General features: G+C 38.0%; 1 protein-coding gene across 4 annotated transcripts in view; it reads left to right on the top strand.

The window, feature by feature from the left end:
* Positions 1-1,105: 1,105 nt before the first annotated feature.
* The window catches only part of raph1a (Ras association (RalGDS/AF-6) and pleckstrin homology domains 1a), a 93,157-nt gene continuing 80,215 nt past the window's right edge, over positions 1,106-14,047 (top strand). For 3 of the 4 annotated variants that reach the window (XM_048193315.1, XM_048193310.1, XM_048193316.1), the window contains exon 1: positions 1,106-1,389. The gene's annotated coding sequence lies outside the window, so the exon portion shown is untranslated. Of the gene's footprint in view, positions 1,390-10,994; positions 12,235-14,047 lie in introns of those variants that run through there. The other variant, XM_048193311.1, reaches the window with a different exon arrangement.

Here is a 14,047-nt window from a genome sequence, read left to right as displayed (position 1 = left end):
GTGATATATAGTGAATTACTATTCTTATAAGTGCATTACAAAGTCATGTGAAAATGCCAGCATATTTAGATAATTCTAACTCTTTTCCTTACAAATATAATACATTTGTATTCAAACCTATTATGCCTGTATGGCCTTATGCGATTCCATTATGGTACAATGTTGCTTTGAGGCAACACATAGTTTTTTGTTATTTTCTCTAAAATATTTGATGATATATAATGTAAAGTTCTTAAAAATACTTGCCAGTGAAGGTGACTGATATTTTTGTGGGTGATTAAATGGATACAAACAAGAGAAAAAACACTTTTCAATGGAGAAAATATGGAGTCATGTGAAGTGCACGTGCTGAAACAGGACACAAATTGAGACCAAAGATCTCACTAAAACTCTCAAAGATGAGTTTTAAGGAATAAAATTATTGACTACAGGGAGACTTTGAATTGTCATTTATTTCTGCAATAGAAAATACGATTTTTTAGCCCTCAGTGTCACATGATCCTTCAGAAATCATTCTAATGTGATGATTTGCTGCTCAGGAAACATTTCTTATTCAAGAAAGTTCAAAAAGAGTTCAAAAGAACAGCATTTATTTGCTATAGAAATATTTTTGTAACATTATAATTTTCTTTACTGTCACTTTTAATCATTTTAACCCGTCCTGTTGAATAAAAGTAGCCTAAAAAAAAAAAAAAAATGCTGACAGAAACTTTTGAACGGTATTCCTACATAAGCAACAATAGCACTTTTATTAATTTCACTAGGTTAATTAATTTCAAATATGCCTGGTTTTTATTATTTACCACTGCACTATAAATGCACATATCATAAAAACTTTAGTGTTTTGCTTAAAACATGTTTAAGATATTAAATATCACAAACATAAAACAGGGACTCCAAAACGTTACTATGCAAGATAAATAACGTTTTGCCCTCCGAAAATTTCCTAGAAAATGCGGCCTAATGTCACTGCACATTTCGCACTGTTGTACATAAGCTTAATTTTTTTTAATGGGAGAGCCATTGTAGCAAAAATAAAAAACGCAAGTGAGTCGTATTTCCATGCCTTGCATGACGTCACAACGGGTAGGGCGCAATCACATGGATTTCGGGGCTGGACAGGAAACGGAGACGCCAGGAACGCGCATCGGTCCGCAGCTCAGAACGGGAATGGAAGCGGGAGAGAAACGGGAGGCTCGCTCGTCTCATTATCATCACCCTCATCATCAAATATAAGCGGTCGGCACGGGCAGCGAAACCCTGATTTAAGTGTAAGAGGACCTGGGATTCTGTCGCTGGATTTGCGCAACACATCAGCGGCTTTTTTCCATTGTTACCGTTTCCTTCGGACAAGACAGAAGCCGCAGAACCGTCGGCTGGTTTGCGACAGTAAGCGCTTACTCTTGATTTATACTCACTGCTGCATGCGACCTCTTTCTGAAATAAAGACGTTAATGAACAGATAATGAGCATTGCTTGTGTATTTCACGCTGGCTGTGTGTTATTAGCTCATTATCTAGTGATACACACTGGAAAATCCAGGGAACAGCCCTGAAATTCAGACAGCTGTGCAGTGCCTTCATGTCTGAATATCAGGGCTGCTCCCAGTGTACAAAAACATTGTATTCGATAATAAAATACTGAAACGATTAATGGTATCGTTTGAAGATGCTTATTTGTCGGTTTTTGCAGAGTAGAATAAAGAATCTGGGATAATGAGGTCTGTCAAATAGAGGATGGGGTGCATCTCCATCTATCTGAATAGCCTACATCTGCTGTTATTCTGGATCTTGAGCGTGGTCGAGATGTTAAACCTTCATTTTAGTATAAGCCTTTTTGTTTTCCAGCATCTTTGTATCTAAGCCTCGTTTCTGCTGTTATTGTTGTTTTTTCCTCATTGTACCTGGCGGAGTGTGCTCTGCAGTAACACATACTGCAAACAGATGAGCTGTAGCCAAATTAGACCTCCCCTCCACACACACACACACACACACACACACACTCACACACTGATATCTTCAGGCTCCACCCTTTGCCATGACAGCTGTGGGTTTAGTGCCAGTCTTGGTGCCTGTGCAATGGAAGCCTATATTTTCACACATTTGTCCAGCTTGTCTGAGTTTGTTTATCCTTTTACTTCAGTGAATATTTATTTCTCAGGCTTTATTTCCGAGAGTCAGCCACATTGAAACATTGTATGGGTTATGCTGTTACAATGAATCCTGCCATTAAATAGTCATTAAATAGCTTTTCAGTATGTAAACACTAAAACAATTAACGGAAGAGGCAAAATGTAGCACAGTCAAACTTTTTTTTTGGCCAACAGAAATCAATTATCGATTTTATTACATCTACTAAAAAAAGACTTTTATTCAGCAAGGATTCATCAAATTGATAAAAAAAAATTGATCACTTTTAAAAAAAATTAAGATATTTTTGTTGAAATCTGATGGCTCCGATAGCAATGGCATTTCCTCTCTCAAGATCCATAAAGGTCTGCAACAGCAAAAACATATTTAAAAACATATTTAAATCAGTTCATGTGAGTACAGTTGTTCAATATTAATATTATAAAGCGACTTTTTTGGTGCGCCAAAAAAAACAAAATAACGACTTATATAGTGATGGCCGATTTCAAAACACTGCTTCAGGAAGCATCGGAGCGCAGATGAATCAGCATGTCGAATCAGCTGTTCGGAGCGCCAAAGTCACATGATTTCAGCAGTTTGGCGGTTTGACACGCGATCCGAATCATGATTCGATACGCTGATTCATTATGCTCTGAAGCTTCCTGAAGCAGTGTTTTGAAATCGGCCATCACTATATAAGTTGTTATTTTGTTTTTTTGCCGCACCAAAAATATTCTCGTCACTTTATAATATTAATATTGAACCACTGTACTCACATGAACTGATTTAAATATGTTTTTAGTACCTTTTATGGATCTTGAGAGAGAAAAAGTATTTGCGGGCTATGCAGGCCTCACGGAGCCATCGGATTTCAACTAAAATATCTTAATTTGTGTTCCGAAGATGAACAAAGGTCGTACAGGTGTGGAATGGCATGAGGGTGAGTAATAAATGACAGAATTTTCATTTTTGGGTGAACTAACCCTTTAATAGTGGATTTTATCATCTTTATGCATCTTTGACTTCAGTATGCATAGAGGCTAGAGGCAGACTGGAAGAGCTCAGATCTGAAATGTGTATCATTGGTATAGAGGAAATGTTTTTCTAGCAAGCTCTTTGCCTCAGATCTTGGAAGCTTTACTGCGCTTGCTGCTGGTAATGCATTAAACTTGAGATTTATTTCTCCTGCACAGACTGCTGTTGCTTCAGTCTAATCCAGTGGGAACAGTAGAATATGTGCTGAGAGGGACGTAAAACAATGAAATTGTTTTGCTTTTTATATAGTAATTACAATGGGATGTTTTTTTCTTCAATGTTGCTATCTCTATGAGGCCTCTAAAATGAAATGCATTGTTGGTGGTGTGTGCAGAATTAATTTTCATTACCTCTCACCATATGTGCAGCACTAAGCCAGTGTCCATTCCCACCGGATTCCTCTATCTAGAGCTGGCCTACTATACCAGAATGACGTAAGGTGATTGTGAAACTAGGGTGGATGCTGGCTGTGTGCACCCTGGGTTCCAGATGCAGCCTGGATCTTTTTCTGCTTGACAGATTCTTTGTTCTAAGTGATCGTAAATGAGTCCTGATAAAGATCCGGTAGGTTCTCTGTGTTGCTGACCTTTGCAGCATGAGCAGCAATCTGACGGCTCGCGCTGTGCCCACTCTCAGTATTGAAACTGGAGACGACTGTGAGGCTCTTCAAGAGCAGATGAAGAGGAAACGGGCAGATAGGATGAAAGGAAGTGAAATGATTTAAATTAATAGCGTCCCACGAGTCTCGGGCGAAAGGACGTCCTTTGTTGGGGCAGGAGCAGGTCAACCCTGTGCATCAATCTTCGATGCAGCACAAGTGCAATATTGCTAATGTTTCGTGAGTGAGGGAGGACATCGTGCCAACTTTAATCAGCTCGTTTAGGTGACATCTGCTGTATAGCAGCACAAATGTATTGTCAGGTGTGTGTGATCTGTCATCGGCTTAGTTTCGCTCCTGAATGGCACTCGTCTGACTCGATGCAGATGTTTGCTCCCTTGGATATAACAGACCTTAGACCCAGAGCATGATTTGTCATCAGAATGATTTGTCATAAACCCTCCATCTCATAACACTGCAAACATGTAAAGGTGGAACGAGGTGACTCATGTCAGAGTGTTTGTACACATGGCCTGTTGAGCTTTGCATTGTGATCCAATGTTTTATTTAGGCGTGTTTGGTTCTGTATTATGTTCGCATCAATGTGAACTGTCTTACAATAATGGCAGATTTTGTCCTCTTGCATTGGCTTCCCTTCTAACAGCACTGCTTACATTGTAACCTGCCTATATTGGGTAAAAGATTAAAAGTGTTTACAGCCTCTCATCCAGTGTTGTTTTAGAAACATTGGCAGCTGCCACCAGGCAGTGACACAACTTGTGTGTGTGTGTGTGTGTATGTGTGTGAGAGAGGCAAACTGTTGGACAGGGAGGGAGATTTATTGCGTTCATGCAGTCAATTTATCATCACAATGCATGAATTATTTACAATGACCAAAACGAAAGTAGCAGTAGATCTTTTCCTTCCTATAGTGATGTACATTTGAGTGAAAAAGAACAAATGTCAGTCAGGGACTTGATTCTGTGCATCCGGTGTGGATTAGATGGAGGCAGATCTGAATGTGAGCTTTCAGTCGATTGTTAGAAAGAGTTTCAGCAATGATTGGAGAAGTCTGGCATACGGCACCAGAGAGAAGTCTGTCATTTAAAAGGAATGACATTTTAATTACGAGGTCAAAAATTAAACACATGCATGGAAGAATTGATCACAATAAGATCTATAACATGGATTTAGAAAATAGATGAAATGTATGTTTTTATCAGTGTTATAATTTGACCTGTCCTGTTTTACTTTAATTTGCACTAAAATAAGCCATTTGTAGATTGTTTCCTTTGAAAAGAGGAAATATTGTGGTTCTGTGGTCCTTTAAATAATTGCTGTGTCTGTTTGAGCACCTCGTCCAGCACAGCATCATGGGCCCAACCAATGGTGTGAGTTTGGGGGCAATCTGATTGACCAATGGTATATGGGGTTGGAAAAACCTGTTTGAAAACAAACATAATTTTTGCTGTTCCGTTTGGAGACACTAATGGCACAGAAACTACACACTCCCAGAAGCTTCTTTGTCATGCTCACTACCTCATGAAATGCTGTGTCGGGCTGCATCTAATACTGTGAAGTGTCACAGAAAACAGAATTTATGTGAGACATATTGTTGGAATGGAAACATGTTTAAAGTCATGCCCTGATAATTTAGTTTTTGAATTAGGTTAATTTCCATTTTTAGAGACTGCCCTATGGAAGCTTGTTTCAAAGTAAAAATTGAAAGTGATGTGTGGCCAAGTATGGTGTCCCATACTTGGAATTTGTGCTTTGCATTTCTCCCATCCAAGTGCGCACACACACAGTAATTAACAAACACTGGCGAGTGATTGAGGGTTAGGTGCCTTGCTCAAGGTTATCTCAGTTGTGGGTAGGGCTGTGACAGTGGCAATTTTTTACTACCGTGGTGGGAAATCACCATCAACTGCCGGTGTTGCGGTGGTGGGGTCCAGGGGGAGTGGTTGGTTATATATATAGTGCTGTTCATTCACTTCCCCCTCCTACATTTCCTGCCGGTACTGAGATTCAAACCCACAACCTTCGGGTTACAAGTCCGACTCTCTAACCATTAGGCCACAACCGCCCCAGAGTTTCCGCCATGGAATAAAAAAATGCAAAAGATAACTGGGACTTTATGATTTATTTTTTCTCACAACTGTCAGATATAAACGTGCAATTGCAAATTATAATGTCAGAATTTCGAAATATAAACTCCAGTTGATATCTCGCAATTTTGACTTCTTTTCTCAGAATTGTGAGATATAAAGTCTCATTTTTGAGTTATAAAGTCCAATTCTGAGGAAAAAAAAAGTCCTTTTTCTCAGAATTGCATATCAACTCACAATTGCTTGTTATAAAGTCAGAATTGCAAGATATAAACTCGCTATTGAGAGTTTACTGAGAAAAAAAGTCACAATTACCTTTTTTATTTTTTATTCAGTGGCGGAAACAAGCTGACATAGTGCCGACTGTTCTGTAATGAACAGCATTTTTATACACGGCTGATTAAAGGTGCCCTCGAATGAAAAATTGAATTTATCTTGGCATAATTAAATAACAAGAGTTCAGTACATGGAAATGACATACAGTGAGTCTCAAACTCCATTGTTTCCTCCTTCTTATATAAATCTCATTTGTTTAAAAGACCTCCGAAGAACAGGCGAATCTCAACATGACACCGACTGTTACGTAACAGTCGGGGTGTACGCCCCCAATATTTGCATATGCCAGCCCATGTTCCCAACATTATAAAAGGCATTAGACAAGGGCAGCCAGTATTAACGTCTGGATGTGCACAACCAAATCATCAGACTAGGTAAGCAAGAACAACAGCGAAAAATGGCAGATGGAGCAATAATAACTGACATGATCCATGATAACATGATATTTTTAGTGATATTTGTAAACTGTCTTTCTAAATGTTTCGTTAGCATGTTGCTAATGTACTGTTAAATGTGGTTAAAGTTACCATCGGTTATTGCTGTATTCACGGAGACGAGCCGTCGCTATTTTCATTTTTAAACACTTGCAGTCTGTATAATGCATAAACACAACTTCATTCTTTATAAATCTCTCCAACAGAGTAGCATTAGCCATTAGCCACAGAGCACTATCAAACTCATTCAAAATCAGAAGTAAACAATATAACAGTATACAATACTCACATAATCGGGTATGCTGCATGCCGAACACTTTGTAAAGATCCATTTTGAGGGTTATATTAGCTGTGTGAACTTTGTTAAGGCACTGTTTAAGGCAAGCGCGAGCTCTGTGGGCAGAGAGCACGGGATTTAAAGGGGCCGCAGCATAAAATCGGCGCGTTTATAATGATGCCCCAAAATAGGCAGTTAAAAAAATTAATAAAAAAAAATCTATGGGGTATTTTGAGCTGAAACTTCACAGACACATTCAGGGGACACCTTAGACTTATATTACATCTTTTAAAAACATAATCTAGGGCACCTTTAAATATGATCCACACTTCAGAGCCTTACTTGAGTGCTATATATTTCACTTTTTTATTTCGTTATCTTCTTTGACAAACTCTTGGTGTGTTCACATTTACTGATTTTGACAGATGAAAACCATTCATTTCAATAGGAATCCACGCAATTGAAAATTTCACATGAGGGCGAAGAATTTCACCACGCTCACCCTCATGCTGTTGCAAACCCGTATGTTTTGGCATGAAAGTCATTTGGATAACATAAAGGTGAGTAAACGATGACAGATTTTGATTTTCGGGTTAACAAATCCTTTAAGACCACAGATAGTGGAGTGGTTCTTTTGACAAGCTGCAGCCTTCATTGGAGCTCCGTTAGCCACTGACAGTCAATGAGATTAAGTGTCACATTATACCGCTGCCAAGATTTTATGGACACAGTTGACCTTGGCAGCCTTCATCCCCACGTCCCTCTGAGAGAACTAGCTGTTTCCCACAGGACACGGGCTAAAGGGAGAGAAGGAATGAATAACCAGAGTTCTATCAGTTCTGCTCAAGGACTACCATCGGCTGAGTGTGAAGTGACACTCTCAATGTGTGCCGTTTGTCCTCCTTTTGTGCATAACTGACAGAAGTTTCTCTGCCCTCGCATTCCTCAGGAGTGCTTCAGAAATGCAATACATGTGATTCTTATTATGAGGCACCGTATTAAGGGATAATGTACAGTCAACTGCTCATTACAAAATAAACCAGATGGAGTAATCAGGACCCCAATGCGAAGGAAAGGTGTCTTGTGACACCCCAAAAGAGGTGGAGTGGTAACAATCTGCTGATTGTATGTTATCCTGCTTATTACATGGCCACTTACCAAATAAATACTTAAATTACATATTGATTTGAGTTATATTGTTTCATTATGTGAGAAGAAAGGGACTGCAGAGTGATACAAGAGATGTAAAACACAGCTAGGAAATCAGCCAATGGACCATAGTCAGGCTAAACGGCATCTTTTAATTTACGTGATATAGGAACTTACTACAGTAAAACCCCCATTTCTTTAGCAAAAAAATGAAATCTGGCCTTGATTCTATGAGGTGTATAATGCAGTTTAGTGCGGCAAAATTTGACAGAAGAATGATTGACCAATCCGAATCAAGTATTCCATGTTGTAAGTCTGGTAAAACGGTTGTTCCACAATGTTGATGTTCAGTGCTGATAGAGAGCGTTAAATGTGTTTGTGGTGAGGCAGATTTGCCTTTGGCGCTTTCTGAGATTGTTGTAAGTTCTGAGAGGAGATGTTTCTGTCTGTCAGTCAGTGCTGTAGATCAAACTGTGTTGAAGTTGTCAGCAGTTGCATTTGGTGATGAAAGGTGGTATATTAATACTAAGTAGTTTGTATGGTATGATATTTTGCTGATTCATACTGTTGCCGCCTGAGCAGCTTTTGTTTTGGTGGATAGGTGGAACAATGCCTCACCCAATGTAAATACGCATGGGTGTATTTCAGCCATGTGTATTTCAGTACTTCAACATGTTTCAGCCAATCAGCTCTCCTCCTCCTCCTCTGGCAGTGTGCAGATTTGGTTGCAGTAAAATGTGAAGAACAGTTTACTAATGTGTAATTTCTATACTGGTGGCATCACGTGTTGTAATCTGTTTGTTTGATAGGCCCAACTAGGCAACATTGGCACCAGTGATGGGAGTTTGGAATGAGATTACCTGTTCATTTGAACCAAGGAGTCTTTTATACTCACCAACGCTGCATTTATTTGATCAAAAATACAGAGAAAACATTAACAAATCTCTTTAATGTTTTGTGATTAATTTAATGCATCTATTCTTGCTGAATAAAAATATTAATTTCTTTAAAAGAATGAACTTTTGAACAGTAGTGCATAACAACTATCACCTATAACCTTCGCTAATAACGGTTCTGAACTTTGTGTTACTTGCAAAAAATGTATAAAACTCACTAAATTAATTAAACTAAATTAATCTGTCTTAATTAAAAACTTAAATAATTAATATATTAACAATTTAATTTGCCTCTCATTCTGGTATTAATGTATTTGAAGTATCTTCTCATTCTGAAGCAGCGCAAATTACAACCAAAGAGAAAGTGAAAAAGAGAAGGTATATTAGTTATGTTAGAATAAGAGTGTAAGTAAGTGTTAGACTCTAGGGCAGGGGTGTCAAACTCAATTTAGGTTGAGGGTCGGATGGGAAAAAATGTAACCATGTGTGGCAGATGTTTTTTTTTTTTTTTTTTTTTTTTTTTTTCCAACCTTAGTGACCTGACAGTTACATTAATATTAATCATGCAAACTACACATTGATTTGCAAGAAAAAAACATACTGCTCTTTGAAAACTGCATTTGTTTTTACTGTGAAAAGACTTTATTAGATTTTTAAAATAATGTTTTATTTAATATTTTTTATCATTGATTTTTTTTTTTATGGCCAATTCCAATTTTTTTGGAGCAAATTTGATACCGGTTGCTAATTTTTGTCTTTTATTTATTTAGTTTTTTAAAATAGGCTACTTATACAGAGATCTAAACTTTTCTGAAGTCAGTTCCCTTCTAAGTTACATTCATATAAAACCCAATTCAATATTTATATTTTTCTGCCTGTATTTTATAAAAAGTGAGCTTAGCCTGGTACAAAACTAATAACCGTTCAGATTTATGGCCGGTGGACCATGCATAACTGTTTTTTATTATTGTTCAGATCATCCCCCGGGCCGGATTGGACACCTTTGTGGGCCGTATGTTTGACACCTGTGCTCTAGGGAGTTCTCTAAGGGTGTGTTCACACTTGGCATGTTTGGTTCGATTAAAGGTGCCCTAGAATTAAAAATTGAATTTACCTTAGCATAGTCAAATAACAAGAGTTCAGTACATGGAAATGACATACAGTGAGTCTCAAACTCCATTGTTTCCTCCTTATGTAAATCTCATTTGTTTAAAAGACCTCCGAAAAACAGGCGAATCTCAACATAACACGGACTGTTACGTAACAGTCAGGATCATTAATATGTACGCCCCCAATATTTGCATATGCCAGCTCATGTTCAAGGCATTAGACAAGGGCAGCCAGTATTAACGTCTGGATCTGTGCACAGCTGAATCATCAGACTAGGTAAGCAAGCAAGGATAATAGAGAAAAATGGCAGATGGAGCAATAATAACTGACATGATCCATGATAACATGATATTTTTAGTGATATTTGTAAATTGTCTTTCTAAATGTTTTGTTAGCATGTTGCTAATGTACTGTTAAATGTGGTTAAAGTTATCATCGTTTCTTACTGTATTCACGGAGACAAGACTGTCATTATTTTCATTTTTTAAACACTTGCAGTCTGTATAATAAACACAACTTCATTCTTTATAAATCTCTCCAACAGTGTAGCATTAGCCGTTAGCCATGGAGCACCATCAAACTCATTCAGAATCAAATGTAAACATCCAAATAAACACTGTACTTACGCATGACGAACACTTTGTAAAGATCCATTTTGAGGGTTATATTAGCTGTGTGAACTTTGTTTATGCTGTTTAAGGCAAGCGCGAGCTCGGAGCACGAGAATTTAAAGGGGCCGCGTACCCTGAATCGGCGCATATTTAATGATGCCCCAAAATAGGCAGTTAAAAAAATGAATTAAAAAAAATCTATGGGGTATTTTGAGCTGAAACGTCACAGACACATTCAGGGGACACCTTAGACTTATATTACATCTTTTGAAAACACGTTCTACGGCACCTTTAAAACGAACCCAGGTATGATTGCTCTGTTAGTGCGGTTCATTTGAGAATTCTTCCAAACAAACTCTGGTGCGGTTCAAATGAAAGACATGTCAACAAACCAAAAACAGGACATGATGTTACAAGATGCAGCCCTAAATGGGACAGAATGCTCAAGCATACCTGTTTTTTCTCGTCATAGTCGCGATGTTGCCTATCACAGTTCGGTTACACCATCAGAACCGTCGCTCCTCGCAGCAGATCTTCATTTGTGAGTGTGACTGAGGGATTCCTGTCACTGTTTTTACTCCTTTACACATTTTATAAACTCTTCACAAGTTGTCAGCTCCTTTATATACCATCATATGGTATAGCCCCAATACACAGCATTGTTATGGATGTTTGACAAGTTCTGTCGCAAAGTATACATCAAAAAGCTGTTTTTGTTTTTTGTATCTTTAGGTTCAGTGTTAAAAATGACAGTGTGAATGCTAAGTGAACCAGGATTAAATGTGTTCGTTTCTTTTTTTGTTCCAGACTAAAAGAACCACTTTTGTTCCAGACTACAAGTGAACAGACCCTAACGCAGCAAGAAAAGAGTGGGTTGTATTTTAGGATGTTTTAGATATTAGCAAGACTTACTCTGTTATTTTTGTTCAGCAAGCGATCCGCTGTTAATGCTAGTGACCCGCTGTATCAGTCCTGATCTACTCTCGTAAGGCAGCCAAGTGTGTTCGGGGAAGTGAGTGTGAGAGCGTGACAATGCGGGTAGAGTTCGCATGATAGAGCATCAACCATCACTGCCTGTGCCGTCTCTCTGCCAGCTCAAATAGTGGCAGACGTGTCTCTGACTGCATGTTTACCACAGTTATCTGTGTTCCCAATTCTTGGCTCGAACAAATCTCTGCTTGGCCTTGTCGGTGCAATCCGAGCATCACGAGTTGTTCTGTCTTGACCTGTAAGTGGTTGGTTCTCTGAGATATTACCTTGATGTAACCACGCAACCCAGTTTGTTATTGGTTTTTATGGAGGATTCATAAAAAGTGGTAATCTCTCAGCAGCAAAACTGTAAGCTTGCCAGATCGTAAAAAGAGAGAGTATGAATAGAAGAAACTTTCTGGCGAGTTGATATAATGTTGAAATCCGTGCTTGGAAAATCTAACCTCATTTGCTTTTGGTTCACTCGTCTAATGTTGTTGTTTCCCGTCGCGCCAAGCTTTCTGCTCTGTTCCCTGTGTGGTGGACCGGGGGAAGAATGAGAGGATGGAGATCAGGATGCAGGTTTATGGTCTTTTTTTTCCCTGTCTGTTTATTGATTCATTGCGACGTTTATTTTACTAGCTCACTATATGTGAGCAGTGTCTGCTGGTTAAGGTCAAACTCTTGTTCAAGGTGAATGAGAAATGTAGAGATGTTGGGAGTTTCGTTTTAATTTGTCTGAGAAGGTGTGATCAAGATGAAGAGAGAGAAAAGAGTTCAGTCTGATTCATTTTAGTGAATTGATTCTTTCGGGTGGTTCGTGTTAATGTTCAAAACGATTAATTTGAGTTTTGAGTTGAGGAATTTTGAGATGATTTTGACTTATTTATTTAAACAAATGTTTTCTATTTTTATTAATTGTGAAGTCAGTATGTGAAATGTTATATTTTAACAAATTTTGCCCCTCTAAACAGATCCTATGTACCAATTAGCTACTTTTTTTGTATTTACTTTTATTGCAACTACTATTACAAAAGGGGTAGCTTGACTGTAGTTTGAAACTTTAGCTTCCCAAGCTATAAAACTACTCATAATTCAAAGTAAGTTTCAGCTCTGTGAGTAACAGTATCCTCTATATATCCAGATCTAGGAGTGAACTCCTTACACAGAAAATCATTTGATCGTGTTATGACATGTCTGAAACAGCTGTCGTAATGCAAGGAGAGACATAATTACATCCCAGCTGTTTTCCCTCTAACACGTCCAGCTTTGAGGTAAAGGAGAGGCAACTGTCTCTGGATCTTCATAGGAAATTGTTAAAGTTTGTTCAGATTGATGCCTTTATTTAGTTTAAAATTAGGTTTCGCCTGTTCATGTCACTCAGAAGTGTCATTCAGTGGAAACTCTCTGGAAACTGTCAGATATTTTAAGATTTAGGCCAAAGTTCAGAAGAAGTTTCCAAACTGTTTGAAGGTTGTAATGGAGAAATTAGATGTTGGGGCAGAAAGTCTTTATATGTGTAGTAAGGGAAGGGAGCGTGTATCAGGCACTAAAAGTGTGCAATTTCTGTTGTTAAAAAAATTAATAAAATTATTGTTAATATGAAATATTGAAATATATTTAAATACAGCATTTGTAAGACACTACTACTTACACTATGTTTTAAAGCCCCTGTTTGCAGTCTGTTTTGTGTGTGTTATGATGATTCACCTTCTTTGTGTCGTCATAGACCCTCCTAACACCATCCCAGAGGTAGACTCACAGTGGGTGGCTGAAGAGAGGTGTGTTTATGGAGTTAAAAAGTCTGACACAGCAGACGGCTTCATGCACATGGTGTCCTCGTAGTTCGAAAGGGTGCAATTAGGGCTGGGTGATATGGTAACAGATATGATCACAATATTTTTTTCCATATTGATCAATATTGATATTTATCATAATATACATTCTGCCAGATTGAAGAGTATCCCAACAATTACTGAAGCCCGGAGAAACCAGAGGATTTAAGAATATAGTTTATTAACAAAAACTGAATAATAACATAAACTTTTAACTGTGCAAGCATGCTTTTTCTGTCTTAAAACAATAGAAGTTAGGTTGCCTTGTAACTTATTAAAATAGTGGCAGCAAACATCTCAAATATTTGAAGAGGTACAACAGTACAGTAAAGTTCAATGTTAGATATAATATTAACAATGCACTTTTTTTTTTTTACATCTATGAAATGATTTAGAGGTAGACATTTGAGTAAAAAGTACAAAATGTAAACATTGTAAACCAGTCATTATGCAACACAGATTAACATGGGACCACATTTCTGTTCTCTTGGTGTTGTCGCTGGGATGGTACCTTGTCAGTTGATGGAAAAGGTTTGTTGCATTTCCCACCTTGGTTTAAA

The sequence above is a fragment of the Megalobrama amblycephala genome, linkage group LG6, assembly GCF_018812025.1.
Source record: "Megalobrama amblycephala isolate DHTTF-2021 linkage group LG6, ASM1881202v1, whole genome shotgun sequence".
Classification (NCBI taxonomy): Eukaryota; Metazoa; Chordata; class Actinopteri; order Cypriniformes; family Xenocyprididae; genus Megalobrama; species Megalobrama amblycephala.
Note: the sequence above shows the minus strand (reverse complement) of the source record. Positions and strands in the feature narration are given on the sequence as shown.